Source organism: Equus asinus, chromosome 25 (assembly GCF_041296235.1).
Source record: "Equus asinus isolate D_3611 breed Donkey chromosome 25, EquAss-T2T_v2, whole genome shotgun sequence".
Lineage (NCBI taxonomy): Eukaryota > Metazoa > Chordata > Mammalia > Perissodactyla > Equidae > Equus > Equus asinus.
The window spans coordinates 28,655,914-28,666,027 of NC_091814.1; the positions used below are offsets into that span (position 1 = coordinate 28,655,914).

The 10,114-nt window shown below is 42.5% G+C and overlaps 1 protein-coding gene and 1 long non-coding RNA gene across 3 annotated transcripts in view; one reads left to right on the forward strand and one right to left on the reverse strand.

The window, feature by feature from the left end:
* Nucleotides 1-10,114, forward strand: part of SH2D1B (SH2 domain containing 1B) — an 86,894-nt gene that overhangs the window by 20,798 nt on the left and 55,982 nt on the right. The gene's annotated exons all lie outside the window — the stretch shown is intronic.
* Nucleotides 2,940-6,162, reverse strand: LOC106823693 (uncharacterized). Of its 2 annotated transcripts, none has more exons than XR_001396207.3 (4): nucleotides 5,948-6,162; nucleotides 4,554-4,877; nucleotides 3,841-4,113; nucleotides 2,940-3,686 (listed from the first exon to the last, which is right to left on the reverse strand). It is a non-coding gene; the product is annotated as an uncharacterized lncRNA (long non-coding RNA). The 2 variants fall into 2 exon arrangements; XR_001396208.3 differs by having other exon boundaries at nucleotides 3,841-4,365.

The following is a 10,114-nucleotide window of genomic DNA, read 5'->3' on the forward strand; positions in this document are numbered from 1 at the left end:
ATCACATTCACTAGACATCTCAGTCAACCATGCTCTCTTATCTTCCTACCTGCTGCAGCCACAAAAGCAGCACTTTAAACATATGATACACAGGGGCCAGCTTCTTGGGAAGCTCCTGATTCCTCTGCTTTCCAGGAGAAAGTTAGTTCTTGGGAATTTGTAGAAATCTTGGGGACGCTTCTCCAGGTCACGGAATTAGGAAATTCCATCTAAACTTCAAGAGCTGGAGAGGGCTTCAGTGCAACCTGGAGTTACTCCTGGGTTAGCCAAGGAGGCAGCTGAATCGTCCCTGAGGCCCCAGGAAAAAAGTGTTTTATGCTTGGGAGATGCTATATTTTACTTGGGAGAGAGTTTGCTGTCCCCCATTGTTAATGTGCATTGAAGTACTTTAATTCATCAGGGGAGCTGTGGGACATGAATTCAGAGGACAGGCTGGTGAAGCAGAGGAATAGTACAGTGGTGAGCTGTGAGGTTAAGGAGTTGCCTGAGGCGGGTGCACCAAGAGAAACCAGGAAAGGAAAGGAAAAAGAGGACTTGCTGATGACAAACTTCACTAAGCACCTACTGTGCAGATGGACCATGCTAACTGGGCACTGGGGGATACAAAGATCATTTAGGCTTGAGGCACTCAAAGTTTAGGAAGGGAAAGAGACAAAAAAGAGATTAATTTGAAAATAGCAAGAAAAATACAATAGTTGTGGTATGAAATATGTACAGGAGTGGCATGAAACAGAAGTGAATGCTTTTCTTTTTGAGTGTAGAACAGAAGTGAGTTTTTTATTTGTTTTAATCAAGCACACGATAGAATGACTACATACTGCTGGAATTAATGCGAAGTACTGTGCTTAGATGCTCTATAATTTCTTCATAAGTTGTACTTTAAAACAATAACAGCAATGACAGTATTAACTGATGTGTGTTTCCTTGAGGTACACCCTACTTAGGCTATTTTGAGGAAGTTGTTATGTGTTTTCTCTTTCTTTTTCCTTTTTAACTGCTTTAATGAGGTGTGAACAACATACAAAAAGCTGTATAGACTTCATAGCAATGCCATAAACTTATCCATCACCTCCAAATTTTCCTCCCACCTCCCTTTGTGATAAGAGCATATAAGCTCTACCCTCTTAGCAACTTTTTAAGTATACAATATAGTATTGTTAATCATACACCCTATGTTATACAGTAGAACTCTAGAACTTACTTATTTTGCATAACTGAAACTTCATACCCTTTGACCAATACCTCCTCATTTCCCTCTCCCCCCAGGCCCTGGCGACCACCATTCTACTCTCTGTTTCTATAGACACACACACACACACACACATACATACACACGATGGAACATGATTCAGCCTTAAAAAGAAGGAAATTCTACAACTTGGATGAACATTGAGGACTTTATGCTAAATGAAATAAGACAGTCACAAAAGAACAAATACTGTATAATTTCACTTATTTGAGATACCTAGAGTAGTCAAATTCATAGAGACAGAAAGTAGAATGGCAGTTACCAGGCGCTAGAGGGAGAGGAGAATGGAGAGTTATTTTTTAATTGGTACACAATTTCAGTTTTGCAAAATAAAAAGAGTTCTGGCTCCAGCCCGATGGTGTAGTGGTTAAGTTCCCACGCTCTGCTTCTGTGGCCCAGGGTTCGCAAGTTTGGATCCCACGCGCAGACCTAGCACCGCTCCTCAAGCCATGCTGTGGCAGCGTCCCACGCAGCACAGATGTTAGCTCAGTGACAACCTTCCTTACAAAAAAACAAATAAATTTTAAAAACAAAATAAAATAAAAAGAGTTCTGTGGACGGGTGGTGGTGATGGTGACACAACAATATAAATGCGTTTAACGCCCCCGACTATCCACTTAAGAATGATTCTATGTTACATGTATTTTGCCACAATAGAAAATGTATCAAGGACAATAAAAAAACGAGTTTCCCCTGAAAGACCTTCCCTAGCCCCCTACAGTAGGTTAGGGCCTTCATCATGCAACTTTATACTGCACTGCAGTTCCTCCAACGTATTCCTTATCACCCTCCATTGCAATTACTGTTTAATTGGTCACCATCCAATGTTGCAGTTAAGCCTTTGGAGACAAACATCTGTCTTAATGCGTTTGTAGCCACCAAAATTGATTTCCTCTGGGAACACAGCTAGACCACTTAGCAAACTCCCTTTCGCTTAGGTACGGCTATATACCTAAGCTCTCACTGATGAAATGTGGTCCAAAGTAACAAGTGCCACTTCTAGATTTGGCCCTAGAAATCTCCCCTGTGTGGTCTTAATGGGCATTTTCCCCAGACTGCAATGTTGATGCCCCAGGTGACATGCGGGGCCACGTGTTGAGCCAAGGACCAATGTCAGCAGAGGTCCCTGAAAGACTGTATGGAAATGAGTTGACCTGTTGACATGAACTTCCATCCAGGACTTTTACATGAGCAAGACAGAAATTCTATTGTGTGTGTCACTGAAACTTTGGGAGTCTATTTGCTACTGTATTTGAACCTGCTTTACTAATCCACCTACGTAAGTCACTTAACTTACCTGACCTCATCCTTCACAGCGGTGTGAGCTGGGGCGAGTGACTTAGATCCTCTTACGTTCAGCTTCCTCATTGGTCACATGGGTATAAGGGAGTTTGTTTCGTGGAGTTGTGGTCATAAGTAAGGAGGGCAACATATTATACACTTAGCCCACAGTAGGAGCTTATTGATGATTATGATTTTACTTCAATGGGCTAGAATGGCCCCCACAATCCTGTTCTCCCACCTCCAATTACCAACATCCTTCAAAGTACACTTAAAATGCTCCATACTTTGGAAATGTCAGTCCACTAATCTGGATGTGCCTCTCTATTCAAGCAGCTATATGGAGCTCTGCCTTGTATTACAGCTATGGTATTTCAAGAATTCTAAGACACCATTGATTTTTTTTTTTTAAAGATTTTATTATTTCCTTTTTCTCCCCAAAGCCCCCCGGTACATAGTTGCACATTCTTCGTTGTGGGTTCTTCCAGCCGTGGCACGTGGGACGCTGCCTCAGCGTGGTCCGATGAGCAGTGCCACGTCCGCGCCCAGGATTCGAACCAACGAAACGCTGGGCCGCCTGCAGCGGAGCGCGCGAACCTAACCACTCGGCCACGGGGCCAGCCCCGACACCATTGATTTTTAAAAGCAGTATTATTTTAATAACAGTATTTCAGGAGAAAAATACGCTACCCTTTTAGCTCTACACATTAATGTTATGACTCATCTTGATTTCAGAAACCTTAAATTATGGGGGAAATTTCTTCTTAGAATAGATAACATATGATATTGATACAATTATTTTATTTATTTTTGCCCCAAATTCCTCATTCTCATGCATTGTGCACACACATGGGCTCACACATGCAAGATATGAAATCTTATCCCATTGGTCTTTGACAATCCGTAGTACTACACTGTGAAAAGAGTACAGGGAAGTAATATAATTTAACTGAGCCACAGAGAAGTGATGTCCTCATCCAGACTTTCCTGGGGCACTGGTGGCCTTCATGGACCTGAGTTAGACATAAGGTGTTTGCTGAGTACATGTGTCTGGATATGCCAAGCTCCTAGAATCCCCAGGAAAATAGGAGAAGAAGCACCTTCACCAGGAGAATCCATGTCACTGGGCAGTAAGTGCCTGTAGCTGCTTTGGAAACTGAAAGACAAAGTAGAGAGGACAGAGCATGTGTATATAAGTGAACAGGGTTGTTGGCAAGTGCTGAGAGCTGGAGTCTACTCTCTCCAGCTCCTTCCAAGGCTTCTCAAAACATTTCCCAGGAGTCCTGGAGAGGGTAGAAGGGGCCAGTTACCTGCACAAAGCTGCCCAGCATGGATGAGGTTGGAGACGCTATTGCTAACAGTGTTCATAGCTGTGCAGGTGTAGGTCCAATTCAGATCACCGAGGCTCCAGGAGTCATTGAGGATGGATCCTTTCTTAGACACAACAGCCCCTTGTCCCATTGATGTCCACTCATATGTGACGTTCTCTCCTCCTTCCTCCACAGAGCACCTCAAGGTGGCATGACACATCCCATTCTCAGAGATGACAGAATCCACTCTAATGTGAGGCCTGGGCAGTCACTCTGCTTGAAGCAATGGTTTTAATAGTTAAGAGTTATAAACAGCAATAACGAACCTTATTAGGCCATCCCAGGAGGAAAGGACTCGGAAGATAAAGGGGAGACAACATATCAAGGAATCCAGAAGTCCTTTGGAGGAAAGATCCCTAATTCTTAGATTTCCAGCCTCTTAGGGGCTGAATGGAGGAAGGAGCAAGTTGTGTGATGGTTTTCAACCAGCCACAACCACAGCCATCAGCCGGAATCTGCTGGTAACTGAAGAGAACAAAAAATAATAAGAAAAGGAAAGGAAAGATCTACCTAAGAGAGGTTCTAGACTGGTCACAAGAGCGAAACTAAGAGACAACCTTTACCAAGGGTCATCCAGCCCCCACCCCCAGGCTTAGTGGATGGCCCTATTCACTCTTAGCAGTGGGGAACTTGTCCTCTATGCCCTCACTCACTGAAGATCCTCAGAGTGTAACTGGAAAACACTGAAGATGTCTCTGTGGCTATCATGGCTCTGTAAGATCCTATGTCTGCCATAGTCAGGTTACTGAGCTGCAAGGAGTAGGACTGGGCGACGTTCAGTGCATCTTTCCGTTTGGGAGCAGTCACTAGGATTCGTGCGTCATTTGGGTCTATGAAGATGATAGATGTTCCATTGTGAAGCCAGGTGATGGAATAGATGTTCCCTCCTGCAGGAAGCTTCAGGGGAAGAGTTACCGACTCCCCCAGAAACCCATTCACCATCAACGGGGCTGAGCTGGTCTGTGAAACTGTGTTCTCTATAAACATAGAAGGAAGTGGTTATAAAACCTGGCCCTGACACCCTCCCCTACCCCTAAATCTCCCAGTCAGTCATAACTCTCCCAAGTTGGGGCCCACAAGAATGGTGGACATAAACAGCAGTTGGCAGTGGTGCTGTGGCTGGAGCTGGAAGTAGGCAATGCTTAAACTCTCCTTCCTGCTGGGGTCACCACTCCCCACCCCAACGGCTGTGTTCCTACTGAGGGTTATTGGCCCTGCAAGACTAGAAGTGAGACCACGGAGGGAGTCAGAGCCCAGCCTTGCCCTGCCCATGACTCTTTTTCCTTAGCCCTAATCATGACTTCCTGTTTTATGAAATGCTTCCCCATTTCGGAGCTGAGGTTTCAATTTCATTGCAATTCTGGTGTCTCAATGGCGTGTGGAACAAGGATCCCTAGATGGTAGTCCTGATCCTGTCTCTATTTAGATGTAAAGTTTTGGGGAAACATTGATTTCTCAAGACCTGTTCTTTTGCTTTATAAAACAATGGAGATAAATGTACAGCCTTTCAGAACCAGCCCTGATGGCCTAGTGGTTAAAGTTCAGTGTGCTCTGCTTTGGCTGCCCGGGTTCAGTTCCCAGTCACAGAACCATGCCACCCATCTATCAATAGCCATGCTGTTGTGGTGGCTCACATACAACTAGAAGGACCTACAACTAGAATATACAACTATATACTGGGGCTTTTGGGAGGAAAAAAAGAGAGAATAAGACTGGCAACAGATGTTAGCTCAGGGCGAATCTTTCCCAGCAAAAGAAAAAAAAAACGTAAAGACTTTCAGATTCCTTCCAACCCTGACATTCACAATGTCATAATACTATGTACCCTAGACTCTTTTCTTCTCCTCCTAGTTTCTCTTATCTACTCTCTAATCAATCTTTTTCTTTCATGTCCTGGAGTCACTCACCCTCTTCTGTCTGCCTGGTCCCCCAATCTCTCCAATGCAGTGTCCTAAGTTCTGGGAAAGGCCTTGCTGGGCAGTGCCCATGTGGACCCTCTGCCCTTCAGAAGGTCTAGCTACAGGGGAGGAGCCTCTGACCCACTCACCTGGAGACTGGAGAAGCAGGAGGAGGAGGAGAAGCTGAGCAGGAGGTCCCAAGCTGGCAGGACTGATCGAGTTTGCCCTGAAGATCCCAAGGAAAAAAGAGGAAGGCAGAAGACAGCAGAAGTCCTGTTCTGCAGCACGAACAGCAAGATGAACTTCTGTTAGTTCCCGTGCTCATCATTTTGCTGACCACTCCCCTTGTTGTTTTCTTTTGACTGGCCCTGATGCCCGCTTCTGATTCTGTCCTTGAGGTCATAAAGAGTAGAGAAATATGAAGATCCCACTTTAAAGAACCTAATGTGCTTTAACCAATGGTTTCGATATGATTGGTTGGCTATTTTTTTAAAGTTTAATATTCCTCTTACCCCATACCCTGAATAGTTTGCAAAGTTAAATGAAAAGAATAAAACCACCAAGTGCTCCCACCTGCATATAAGTGTTAAGAATTAAGTGGAAGGTTCTACTTGGTCTGTCCTGATAATGCGCTCTTTAAAAAGTGCAGCAAAGTCCTCAGCAACACAAATCCCCCAGCACTATTGGCACTGATGAACTTGCGTCTTCTGGCTTTGACCCCACACTGTCCAGTGTCTATATGATTTCTAACCCCTTTTCCTATGTGATTCACGTCTGGCCCAGTACTTCTCTAGACTTGACAGTAGACTTTGTTACATAGGCTATATTCGTGATATATCACTGGCATCATGTAACAAAAACCCAATGCAAACTAACTTGTGATACAGAGGAGAGGGGTTATAAGAATAAAGAGCCCAAGTGTAAGAATGTAGCCAGGGCTCAGAAAGTACTGGATACAGGAAATGAACACTAGGAGAAACCAAGTAGGACTCTGTTTCTTGAATCTGCTCTCTATGTGTATAGTTTATTCTTTTTTGGGATCAACTCCCTCTCTCTTCCCTACCGGTAGAATATGGTCACCAGCACACAGCTGCTACAGGGCTAGCCACATGGAGAGACTGACTCATCATCATTCTCTATTTCTCTCTCTCTTTCTTCGATTTCTCTTTTTCTCCCAATTTCCAATTCCTTGTTGGAGGTGGTGAAGGGGAGCAGGGAGGAGATTCTAGTTAAGAAAGTAAGGTCGTGTGCTGCAAATTTGCCTGCCTTATTCCTACTTCCCAAAACATAAGAAATTAGGGGTGTTACTGTAAAGTGGACAGCCATCCTCCATGGTTGACGATACAAGAGAATCAGTCTAACTTAAGACTGTTTTTAGAAATTTTCAACCAAACACTGAAGTTGAGATAATGGTACATGAACTCCCAAGGTACCTCCACCCAGATTCAATAATTATCACTATTTTGCTAGTCTTGTTTAGTCCATATTTTCCTAGTTCAACTATTTAAAGAAAATTCTAGATATAATGCCATTATCCTGACATATTTCAGTATGTTTTAAAATATATATAGACATTTTCTTACATAATCTCAATGCCATTATCACAGCTAAAAAAGAGAAAAATAATTCATCGATATTATGTAATGACTGATCCATATTCAAAGTTTCCCAATGGCATGAAAATTTTTATATTCAGTTTTGTTTTAATCAGGATGAAAACAAGATCCTTATGCCTCATTTCATTATTGAATGTCATAAATATATTCTAATCTAGAGAAGTCGGTCCCCTCACCTCCTCCCTTTTTGAGACAGGTTTCGCTTTCTCTATTTCACCTTTGCTCTCTTTCTCTTTTCAAGTATCATTATGAACTCATGAATTTTTGTATATTCAATGTGTTTCAATCAACTGCAATTATTATTTTGAGCTTAAATTCTCTCATCTTTGGCCAATGTGAGACACTGCATGTTGGCTTCTGTGTTCCTTTGACATGGCTGCAATAGTCTTTGATAATTTCTTTGAATGCTTGCACAAGAAGGTGTCCAGGTTCATCTTGTTCATAATCTGCCACAGACATAAAATCAGCCATTCCTCAAAAGATCCCTGATTCCTTTAATGAGGAACAAAAATGTCCATGCATTCTTTCCATTTTTATTTAAATTCTTTGATTTTATATATATTTCTCCTTCTTTCAAGAGAAAGTCTTCATTTCTAATAGCACTAGTGTAAAAATGTGTTTGTTTTATCCTGAAAAAAATATACATAGTTTTAAAATAATTTCAGAATTATTAATAACAACAATAAACATTGAGTGAGTTTTAAGATTTCTTTGCAGGTCCATTCATCCTTAGAATATCTTCCACTCAGAATGTACAATGAAAATATTGAGGCTGCTTTTCCTGCCATCAAATCAGTGTGGGCTTTGAGAGGCTCTCCGTGATCTACCTTATTACCACGGTCCTCTGTCCAAGCGAGACTGTGAGACCTTGCAGCTCAGGAAAAGGATGGATGGCAACTTTCTGTTAAGAGACAGCGAGTCTGTGCCAGGAGTTCTGTGCCTCTGTGTCTTGTGAGTAACCCCCTCTTCTACACATTTGAAACCTTATCCTGAATGTTGTGATGACAACCAAATGGAAAAGGAATTGTATTTCACTCTGACCTTGCTGTCCAAATGAACAGAGAGAGAAATAGCTAGACGCTGCGAGGAGAGGATGGAAGGAACGTGTCTGTCTATGTTCCTGCACCTAGTCTTCTTGCCCTGGTACAAATGCCACACGAGGAGACTCTCTGGAGCAGCCGAAGTAGGGGTGGTGAATGGAAGGGCTGCAGGAAGCATGGCAGCTGAGGGGGAATGCACAGAAGGTAGACAGGCCCTTTTGAACTTTTAATCTGAAAGACCAAGTTTTTACATGCATTCTGCCACTTCTGCTTGCAATATTCGAAATACTAATAATATTTCACATTTTACTTAGATTTATAAAAGGCTTTAACATAAGTCATTTGCTCTTGTCTTCCTCAGGGTCCACTAAAATTAGCTTAAATAATCGTTATTATTTAGATGAATAAGCAAAACTCAAATTCCTTAAACGACTTCCTCTCGTTAAAATGCCTCTGCTATCAGGACAGAATATCAGAACTAGCCTGCTGAGGTGACCACTTTGAGCCTAGTGGAGAGAGTGAGGCTGAGTAAATATCACTTTAGCTTCCCAATAAAATGTAAAAAACTGAAAATTTTCACCTTTACCTCTTACCGAAGTTAAAATCAAGTGTGTCAATCATGAAAAGAAGATACATATTTCTCTCTGGAGATACAGAGATGAGACAGGTAGCCCTAAGGTGCTCTGGGTCTAATGGAGGAGAGTGAGGTTTAAGCAAATACTTATTACAATATTACAGACTCAGCGTTTCCAACTCTTGGCAGTCTTCCTGTGCCGACATTGTCATCTACACTTGAAAACTTCAGCCTTCTGGAACCTTTTCTTACCTGGGCCTCCACACATACACCCGGCCAGGCCAGGAATTACCACCTCCACCAAGCCTCTGCTTCTATTATTACCTGGTGTCTCAACCTGGTTCTGCATGAGGCAATTTTATTACTAGGATATCCTTTCTGTCCTTTGTCTGTCTTCTGTGATCCAGTTCCTGTTCCCTATTCTTATATAACTTTCAACTGAGCCTTCTGGGTCCTTTATTACAAAGTAAACAAAGTCCCATATAGCTTTCATCTAATTGCAGAACGCTCCCTTTATTAATTGTCCATAACGGAAATCAGGCTGGCTATCAACACCATTTTAATCGGCTTCTGGGGTATCCCATAGTATATTGAGTAATCTAAGATCCTTAGCAAGCCTTATGAGGACCTGCCATTATCTTCAGTCTCATTCCTACCCCTGTCTGTCTTGTAGCTAACAGCTCAACAACCTTAAAATGCTTCTATCCTTCCCTATGGTGTATCCTTCACCTACATTCTTGGCTCCTGCTATGCTATCTGTCTGGAATGCTCTTTCTCTCATCCCTTATTTCTCCTTCCCCTGCATGAGGTAACTGTTAATCATTCCTTAGGAATCAGCCAAAAATAATAAAAATAACAGCTACCATTTGTTGAGCAATTACTAAATGCTGAACCCCTGAATGCTCTCCTTTAATCCCTTCAGCACCCATGCGTGGTAGGTTCTGCTATTATTCCCACTTTCTGGATGAGGGAAGTGAGGCTTTGAGAGCACTGGGATCACTTTCTCAGGAGGCTCCCACCCACCAAACAGGGTTAAGTGTTTCCGTAATATTCTATGCATATTTTTATCATTGCATTTAGCATATA